The sequence below is a fragment of the Microtus pennsylvanicus genome, chromosome 22, assembly GCF_037038515.1.
Source record: "Microtus pennsylvanicus isolate mMicPen1 chromosome 22, mMicPen1.hap1, whole genome shotgun sequence".
Classification (NCBI taxonomy): Eukaryota; Metazoa; Chordata; class Mammalia; order Rodentia; family Cricetidae; genus Microtus; species Microtus pennsylvanicus.
This window is the reverse complement of record NC_134600.1, coordinates 26,648,261-26,656,574: the sequence shown is the minus strand read 5'-3', so window position 1 is coordinate 26,656,574 and position 8,314 is coordinate 26,648,261.

Sequence of the window (8,314 nt, the reverse complement as noted above, 5' to 3'; positions counted from 1 at the left end):
GAGCAAACATTAACGTAATTTTAATCACTAAATTTGTAAAAAAATAAATAAATAAATAAAATTATGGCAGTGAGAGAAATGAGCACAAGGGGATACACCAAATTCTTGCACAACCTGACAGGGTACAAGGACAGATCTTAGAGAATTCTGGCAAAGGCCCAATACCTAAATATACTCAAATCGATGGGCATTTTCCAAAACAAGGTTTGTAATTTTCATGTCAAGGATGTAAGAGTCAAAGAACTCTTGCTCTATTGACGTGGACTAAAGAGGTGTAACAATTAACATCTGTGATTCTGCACCGAAATCTTAAATAGAAGACATGCAGAATAATTAGTGGCGCCTTAATGAGGTCTGAGAAATGAATAGTAATGTATCAATTAAAATTGCGTAGGAAAACATCACTGTAAGAGATGAGTACTCGTGGGAGGAGGGGAAGTCAATCAGCAGCTTGGTCTCAAATGAGTTGGGGGAAAGTTCATGATACTACACTGGCAACTCTTTTACGAGATGCTGTTGATTCTATTTTGACTTTTAAATGGAGAAATTGAGGTACATAGATTTTTCTTAAGTCTCCAATGCAATATGGAATTGGAAACTGACTTGAACTGAATTAATAAAGGTAGGTAACTAGTGACAGACATTAGTAGGTAAGGACAGGCAAATCATTGTGTGGCAGAATGGAATATCAAATACCTATTGGAAGCCTCTAGACGGGATCTGTAAGCTATTTCACTGCAGGTGATAATCCTATCATGTTGTCTCTTCATCTCAAGCCTTTCAACCGTTTAGTTCTTCACAGCTGAGTCTAAATTGAGCTTCAGATTCTCGTCTCATTGTGTTGCTCAAACAGGCACAAGGGAATCTTGATTCCTCTGGGTGGAGCTCACCCCATCTAGTTCTTCAGCGATAGCAGGAAATGCTGAGAGATGAGGAACAGCAAGCAAGGGAAGATGCTCGTTCTTTCCAGCTTAACTCTATGTTTTTCACAACACAGTCCCCACATCCCACTTTCTATTGTTCTCCCCAAATGAAAACCCCTCGGGTGGAGGATGAACATCAAAATGTATGGGGATTGTAGAAAACCACAGAAGAAAGAACCACTGCATTTCTTTCCAAAAATGACAATGATTTTAGCCAGCTGTGTTGTTCCACACATTTTATATATTAGTAAAGGAGGGGAAGGTGTGGAGAGGAACTAGGAGGAGTAGAGGGAGAGGAAACTGTATTCATATTCTATTGTATGTGAAAGGAATCTATGTTTAACAGAAGGGGAAAGTAGTTTGCATTACGACTTTACCAGTTTGATATATAACGCGCCAGGGTTTCCACAGTATTCTCTGGACGCGGTCTGTACAATCTTTGTCTTAACATCCTCCTCTTTTGTTCACAGCGCATCTAAGAGCTGACAGCTCAAATAAACAAAGAGCATACGCTCTTCATTCACTCTTCACTCGATTGTTGGAGCAATTACTAGTCACCGATTTGCCATTTGCGAGAAGATATTTTTATTCCTGTGTTTAACTCTCTTGAGTGGAACGTCTTACAGGTATGCTTTTGGTTCATGGTACTGAGTTTTGACCTTCTCTTCCTCTCTCACTGCCTCCTCCACTTTCCCCCTTTCACCATTCCCTGTTTCTGCCAAACTTTCAGGCTTGTCTAAAAAAAAATCATTCTTTCAATTATAATAATGGTTAAAATCTGCTTTCTCCGTGCAGATACATGTAGCCTTGAAACATGCTCTACTCTGCCTAGCTTCACCGATTCTGTAAAAGAGCAAAGCCTCTCTCTAACACTTCTCTTGAGCTGTCTTCAGATGACTTCCTTTAGGTTTGTGTCACCTGTTTCTCACCCTAGTGCACCCTAGCTTCTAAGCTCTGTTATCTATGCATGAGATCGAAATGATCTCCATCACTTCTACTCCCATGACATAATGAGAACTCGGGCTATTTCTGAATAACGCGGTTAACTGATTACTAGATTTCACTTTCTCTTGTATTATGACTCCAGTTGGTGATTTCATATTGGGCTTCCAGTTATCCTGTGTATTACAATTATCACATGGTATCTTCCATATTGCTCTGCTTCCCCTCTAGTTCACTACAGATGATATACCATCCTTGAAATGCCTAAGCTGAACTTATCTCTCGGTTCTGCCTATAAAATTCCTAGGAGAAAAGTCTTAGGAACCAAGAGACAGTAGAGGAGAACTTTAATGCAATTACAGCTTACTAAATTCCAACATGGCCTGTCTTCAATTATTGTATGAGGCTGCTTGCTCGTTTCCCAGCCGCCCAGACTCCCAAAATAATGACACAGAAACTGTATTATTTGCAATACTGTTTGGCCAATAGCTTAAGTGTATTTCTGTCTAACTCATATCTTAAATTAACCCATATCTATTAATATGTGTATTGCCACAAGATTGTGGCTTACCGGGTTCCTGTGTTTGTCTCGGGCGGGGGGGTGGGGGGCTACATGGCTTCTTCCTGACTCTGCCTCCTTTCTTCCAGAATTCAGTTTAGTTTTCCCTGCCTATCTATATTCAACTCTATCACAGGCTCAAGACTGTTTATTAACCAGTGGTATTCACGGCATACAGAGGGAAATCCCGCATCATTCAATGATTATTCTATCCCAAGATTTAGACTTTTTCTCACACACCAACCCCCAACAGTATTATCCTTTGACATCCATCTTGATTATTTTAATTTTATGGACTGATATATTGACTCCCCCAAAATTTCTCTCCAGCATAATCATATTATAAAAGCATTTATCTAGTGGAACATCTCCATTGATAAAATCTCTGGTTCTGAATTTCATTACACCCCCCCCCCTTCAATTTCCTCTATTTCATCCTATCCTATACTCTCCACACTATCTCATATCCCAGCAGAATACTGAATTATAGATTATGAAGCCCCAAACTTAAGATCATAGTATTGCTTAATTTTTTTATCATGCTAAACCCTCCAAGGACAGAAACTATACAAGTTGTTTTTCATCTTGGTATCTGCTCTTTCTCTTTGAAAGATACTTAGCATAAAAATCGTAAATGTTGGGTGAACAAAAGGACAATTCTGAATTACTAAACACTAGATAGTAATGGCAAGTTTGTTATGTGTTCTGTGCATGCGCGCGCGCACACACACACACACAATTTAGACAAATAGTGATTGGATATGTATAGATCAGGGAAGGATGGGAAGCAATATCTTCCTGTAAAAATGTTCCCTCTTTTCCCCTCTTCTTAAGATTATTTCAATATTTTAAGCACTGTTTAAGCAGTAGCACCTGGATGTCTACCATAACCTCTTATGATCAGAATTAATCAAAGAGCATTTGGAAGAGAAGCTGGCTTTAGTTGGGTGATGTAACGTGAAGTGCGTTAGTAATTCAGGGGAAAGTAAACAGAGCCATGAGACCTGACGGAGGAAAGAATGACAGAAAATGAAAAACTGAAAGCAAAATTGTGTGTGTGTGTGTGTGTGTGTGTGTGTGTGTGTGTGTGTGTCTAAGCGCGCGTGCGTGCACGCATTTCATATCAGCTAAGCTGATATATTACCCACCTGGAACAATTTGAACAAAACAATCAAAATAATGTAGTAAGAGACTAGAGCCTAATGTATGTAATAAATAACCATGAATTTGCACTGATATAAACAAATGAGTACATTAATAAATTAGCAAGAATAAATAAATCTTCAGTATAGACTAATTCTTAATAATAAATATAGGTTCTGCACTCTCAAGGAGGAAAGTGTAGAATAACTTAATACTTGTTACTGACTAGAGAGATGGCCCTTCTAAAAAGTGCAGGAAAGGGAAGAAGAGAAACTTTACTGAAACTCACTGGACCAAGTGAGCAAGACTCACACCCACAAGGTTTGTAAGTGGGAAGTCGTGTGGAGGGGATCTCCATTTAATATGTGCGGCAACTGACCTCTGAGTCTTCCTTCCCAATATCAATCCATCTGATCATTACAAGGAGAGCCTCTGAGAAATCCCAACAAAGCAAAAGCCTACAAAATATCTTGTCAGCATTCTGGAAAACAGTAGAAGTTATCAAAAATACCGAAAAGTCTCAGAAATTGTCACAGCCTGAGTGGATGAGCTAACTAAGTGGAGTGTGGGTCCTGGGTAGGATTCTAGAGTTGAAAGGTCACTATGTAAAAATATAAAAAATAATCTAAACACACGGACTCTTGATATTAATTCTGTCAGCAATGATTCATTGATTATAACAAACATACCAAATTTTAAAGATGGTCAGAGTAAGTGATACCAGATGTGGGAACTGTGCTACCTTCTTCAGTTTTCTAAAATTGCAAACTCCTCATGTGTGTGCATGCTCGTGTATGTGTGTGTTTGTGTTACATGCATGTGAGTGGGAAGGAATCTGCTCCTATACAGGAGCATGTGGAGGTCAGAGGAGGAGGATGGATGCCATCATCTATGGCTTCCTCCACCCTATTGCCTTGACCCAGGTTCCCTCCCTGGATCAGATGTTCACGCTTCAGGTAGGCCAGCTGGCCAGTGAGACCTCTGTGCATGAACAGTAATGCTTGCTTTTGTTGTTGCTGTTTTGGGTTTTTTTGTTTTTTGTTTGTTTGTTTACCTGGATGCTGTGGGTCGAAGCTCAGGTCCTCAAGCAGAGCAAGTGCCCTTACCCACTGAGCCAACCCCTGAAATCTCAAACTGTTCTAACAAATTAATTCTATTCATGTGAAAGGACAAATTTGGGGCAATATCTGTGGTTGATCTCAAAGTCTGTGTTCTGTTTTCTTCACTGAAAACCAGTTAAGAAGTCCACATCTTTTGGTATCTAAAAAACTTGAAGTCTAAAAATATTGTCGCTTGATGATTTTCAAGTTTTCCTATAGGACAGTGAAGGCTTTCTTTCAGTTCTTGTCTATGAGCTTGGTCAATTAACTGTCAATGTAAAACCATTACAGATTTTTAAAACACTTGTGCATCAACCCCAGAGAATCTAGACAACAGAGAGGACCCTAAGAGAGACATACATGGATCTACATAGGAAGGAGAAAAGGCCAAGATCTCCTGAGTAAATTGGGAGCATGGGAGGATCACAGGAGAGGGTAGAAGTGAAGGGAAAGGAAGGGAGGTGAGGGAAGGAAAAATATATAGTGCAATAAAAACAAATTGAAAAAGAAAAAAAGAATGACAATTTGGGGGCATTTTGAATTTAAACATTAATTACTCAGTCAATTGCCACAAAACAAATGACCAGGCAAAAGAAATGTATCTTCTCCTATGACTTATTCTATGACTGTGTACTGAATGGAATCCATTTTCTGTAATAAATCTGTGACTTGTGGTTCCTGAGTTCATAAATAAGAACTGTCAATTGTACAGAATTATCTGGGGAAATCTCAGTTAAGGAACTAAGTCAGACTGGCTAAGACGTGTCTATGTAGTGTTTCCTTGAGTATTAATTGTCATAGGATGGCCCATCCCAATGTGGGCAGTGCCATCCTTATGCAGGTGGACCTTGATTAGATAAGAAAGGTAGCTGAACATGAGCAAAGGAAAAGAGCTAGCAAGCAGTATTTTTGTCTCTGTGGTTTTCTTTTCTTCAACCATCTTGCCTTGACTTCCCTTGATGGTGGAATTTGTAAAATGAAAAAAAAAATACTTGTGCATAAAAACCTGACTTCTCTGCCGCTCTTTGAACGTTGCTGCCAACAAACACGCCAGACACTACAGTGGAATTATGGGAGAGCACTGAAGCCACCCAGTCACCATCCTTTCAAGCACACACGTGACTGTGGCCATCCAATCCCCCTTTATCTTCCACGTGATCATAACAGTGATTTGGGGGAACTAAATGTTGCAGTGTTTTTTTATACAATAAGCATCAAATTAACAGATATCTTTCTATCACTTTACCCCCACCGATTTGTCTTTGTGTTCCACAATTTCCCAGGGCTCTATCCAAACTGAATGGATTTTTATTCCTTTTGAAAGTATATGATATTCACACAATCATGAGTTTTGATGACATACACCCCTTTTAATTCTGCCCCTATCCCCCCTCCATTTTCCCTCCAACTTCATGGTCTCCCTTTTTAATATTCATGAGTCGATTTAGTGCTGCCCGTTTGTACATGGATGGGCAACCATCAACTGGAGTAGGAGGAGCCTCTCAGGGTCTGCTTCCCTGAAGAAAACTGACTCTCTCCCCAAACATTTAAAAGCAGCTTGGTAATTTTCTGTACATTGTCTTCCCCAGACAAGTGGCAGGACTTTATGATCCCGTTCTCCCTTTTCCCTTGAAAATACTTTGAACTTCCTAGATGCTCACTCCACAAACTTCTTTCTTTATGAAGTGTCTTTATACCCAAATGTCTTTAAAGAAAGTATCAGTATTTTCATCTTCCCTGCTTACAGAAAGTTGCACATAAATATAGAAAGGAGGAGAAGGCTTGGTTTCCTTGACTTCCGCTTAGAAGGAAAACCCTGTTTTTAAGAGATGTGTTGATATGAAGAGGGAGCATCTGATGGTCACTGCGTTGATAGGATACAAACTCAGTCACTGACACTCAACATAGGAAAATATAGACAGACAGAATTTTACTTTTGTCTTACAAAGCATGCAAGATATAATCATCCAGGGATGGTATGAGGACTCCAGAGATTTAGCCATTTTTCCCTATTCCTGGTGCCATTATCTATCAAGTACAAGATGGTTTATTATAGCCACATCCACATCGCAGCCAGAAAGGTGAAGGGAAGGTGAATGAAGGGCAGGCTTGAGTCTTCAGGAGAAAATCACTTTTGCCTAAAACACATTGGTCAGACTGTTGTACTTGGACTCACAGGGGGCTACATAATATAATCAGCATCTGGCACTCAAATATTCTCTTACTATGGAAGGGAGTAAAATGTGGGGATCGATTTAGTCATTACTCTACCCAGTCTTCTGGTTTGTTAAAACACTGTGTACAAGGAAAGATGATCTAACCTTGCTCTTGAGATAGGAAAGAGAGCAGGATCATCAAGAAAGAAACCAGACAAATGGTGGGAGCCGATGATCCCGCTGTAAAGAGTTTGATTCTGTTTCTCTCTCTGCCTCCCTGTCTCTCTGTCTCTGTCTCTGTCTCTCTCTCTCACACACACACACATACATACATACACACAATGTTTTTACTCATTCTCTGGGAATTTCACATCATGCACCCTGAACATAATCCCTTCCCAGTCCTTTCATGTCCCCTTCTCCATTGCTTCCTCCCCTAAAAGAAGTAAAAGGACTTTTTAAAAAGTCCCCTCTGTGTTATCTCTGTACTCGCTGGTACACGGCATGGTCAAGTGGCCTGCCCTTGAGAGAGAACCGAGCCCTTCCCTCCCCACACTTCCACCAGAAGCCTTTGATTGTGGAGGGCTACTCTTCAGCATCTCCATCACACAGTTTGAGGTTTTTCAGTGACATCCTGTCTAGGCTGTTACTTGGAGGGGAGGGAGGCAGGTCAGAGGGTGCTGTTGTAGAGGTCTTCCATGTCTTTCCTTCTCAACTATGCATCTACAGTCATTAATATCATGGCAAAAAATGGTCCCTTTGCAGTAGGCGGGAGCATGCGTCATGGGCCTCCATATGGTTCCTGATGACAGCACGGACCATGAACATAGCCCCTTGCTGCAGCAAGACCATGGACCCAGACAAGTCTCTCCAAGGCTGCCCAGACTGCGGGCACCAACAAGGCCTCAGGTGACAGTGCAGGCCACTCCCTTCAGTATGGCCCCAGGTGGCAGCACAGCCTACAGACATTCAATGGCTTCATATGCACCACAGGCCAGGGACATCTTCATTACCCCCGGTGACAACCCGGACTACAGACATCAACAAGACCCCAGGTGCTGCAGGGCCTTGGACCCAGATGAGGCCCTCAGTGGCAGTGAGGGCCCAAACCTCACCATGGTCAGCAGGGCCCACAGGCCTCAAAATGGCCCCAGGCTGCAGCACAAACCAGGGTCATTTGTTTGGCTCTAGTTAGAAACATGTGCCACAGACATCATCCTGGCCCCTACAGGGCACAACTGGGTGGGACTCTGGTAGCCACATGCTTGGCTGGCTCACCCTGCCCTGGGGGCCAGTGTGACGTAGGAGATGCACCCCTGTCCTGTCAGGGCATGGAGTTTGATTTCTTTTTTTTTTTTAAACTCAATTTTTTTTTATTTTTTTATTGATAAAAGGAGGATAAAGAAAAGAAAAAAAACAAATTTCCACCTCCTCCCACCAGCCTCCCATTTCCCTCCCCCTCCTCCCACTCTTCTCCCCCTCCTCCCACTC